This window comes from Tupaia chinensis, unplaced genomic scaffold (assembly GCF_000334495.1).
Source record: "Tupaia chinensis unplaced genomic scaffold, TupChi_1.0 Scaffold000074_1, whole genome shotgun sequence".
In the NCBI taxonomy this organism is placed as follows: Eukaryota; Metazoa; Chordata; class Mammalia; order Scandentia; family Tupaiidae; genus Tupaia; species Tupaia belangeri.
The window spans coordinates 3,811,313-3,813,420 of NW_006159534.1; the positions used below are offsets into that span (position 1 = coordinate 3,811,313).

At 43.2% G+C, this 2,108-nt stretch overlaps 1 pseudogene; it reads left to right on the forward strand.

Annotated features, from left to right (window-relative positions):
* Nucleotides 1-1,153: 1,153 nt before the first annotated feature.
* Nucleotides 1,154-1,774, forward strand: LOC102489157 (U6 snRNA-associated Sm-like protein LSm3; annotated as a pseudogene).
* The last annotated feature ends 334 nt before the right edge of the window (nucleotides 1,775-2,108 follow it).

Genomic DNA, 2,108 nt, shown 5'->3' on the forward strand with positions numbered 1-2,108 from the left:
AGAGAGAGAGAGAGAGAGACAGAGAAACAGAAAGTGAGAAATCACTGCCCATCCCCCCACACACACTGCTCCCCGGGAGGATGGCCACATAGCAATCCCTTCTCTTCCATTCTCTTCTCAGGATCTTGGGCACACATGTACATGCACCTGGCATGAGTTTAAGCCATTGGGTCTGGGACTCGAACTGTGGTCAACTACATGGGAGTCTAGAGACGTAGCCATTACGCCAACTGCTGGTCCTAAGCACATACAGGTTTTAAGAGAGGGTCAGCTCTCAATGGGAAGGGGATTTCAGCAAAAGGTGAGGAAGAGTCCGTTGGCGGTAAGAAAAGCTGGAGCAGCTGCCAGACATAGCGTTACCCCCAGAACAGTGGCCAAGAAGGCCAAGAACTGTGAAACTGCTAGATGCTTATAGTGAGCCAAGTCCTTGGAGATCAGAGCCTTACTTGCCACCCAGGACAGTCATCTCACAGAGGAATCTGAAAGTCCCCTGGAATTCAGATTTATTTCTAATTCTTTAATTAAGCTTCTTTACCTCTAGTTAAGCAAGGCCTTAAGAAAATTATGACTCAGACAATCCTAAAATATACTGAGAATCTATGTCTTTACCAAATATGAACAAAACTTACAGAGGGATAGGAATGTTTTGTATCGATTGCAAACTGCAGATGTCTAGCTCAGCCATGATCCATCAGCGCTACCTGCTGTGGACGCAGGACAGGCAAGTGACTATGCTAACCCACAAATCTGCCCTCTCTGACTTAAAAGAACCTGCTCTTTTTGGATTTAGCAGGTCTGATAATTGATCATCACAGCATTAAGAGAGAGAAAATGAGAAGAAACCTCAATACAGGGGGAAGTTGTTTTGCTCCTTCATGCTTTATCTTTTATAATTCATAGGGTATACATGATGACAAAATAAGGCATCAGCCAGAATTTGCAAAGAGGATACAGTTGCCTCACAGAATTATGACAGCACATGATAGGTTACAGCTAAGATATGTAATCTCATCTTAAAAGATGGTAAGATTTGACTGAACCCTTAGTAGATGTGTAAGCAAACTCCAGGAAAGTAAATGGCACTAGGGATGGAGTTGGTCAGCAGGGATGCTTAGAAAGTGATAATTTGGGAAAAGTGTGCAGGTTTTGAAACATGGTAGATGATGCGGACCAGCAGCAAACTACCAGCACTGTAGAGCCCCTGGATCTTATCAGGCTCAGCCTGGATGAGTAAATTTACATGAAGATGAGAAATGGGACCAGCAGTTAGTGTAATGGCTATGTTGCTGGACTCCCATGTAGTCGACTGCGGTTTGAGTCCTGGACTCAGTGGCTTAGACTCATGATGGGTGCGTGTGCATGCGTGCCCAAGATCCCGAGAGGAGAATGGAGGAGAAGGGATTGCAATGTGGCCATCCCCCCTGGGGGGTGACTTATCGCTTCCTGTCTCTGTCTCTCTCTGTCTTCCTGGTAAGCGCACACATCCTATAGCATGGTAAACCCCCAAACACTAAAACAAAAAAAAAAAAAAAAAAAAGAGAGAGAGAGAGAGAGAGAGAGAGAGAGAAATGGCCGAGAGCTTTGAGACAGAGTACGTGCTTATAATCAACATTTAAATATGATACTGGGAGATGACGAAGAAACTGTGACTACTGTAGAAATTAATAAAGAAACATATGAAGAGAGCTATACATCAATGAAATGGAATATTCCAATGCATTTTGTCCAGGGAGACAATGTTGTACTAGTTGCCTCTCCATTGAGAGTTGGCTAAAACAAAGAATTTGTTCTATACAGAAAACAGGAGACTTTATACAGTTACCTCTTTAAGTGCACAAGACTTCCAAAGGAGGAGAAACATGCCTACATTTTGACATGATCTGGGGATTCTTGTATTTGATTTGCAGATAACTCACAACTTCTTAGAGTAATGGCATTTTAATTTTTCTCCAACTCTTCCAATAAATGTGCTCACTAAGATGAAAAACAGAGAGAGAAAAAAAACAGAGACAATGTGTGGAGAGATGATATATGCCACACAAAGTGGGTAGGAAGTAAGAAGCTAACGTTGGCAGAACTTGCAAGCTGGGTCCAGGGCAGAGGGAGTC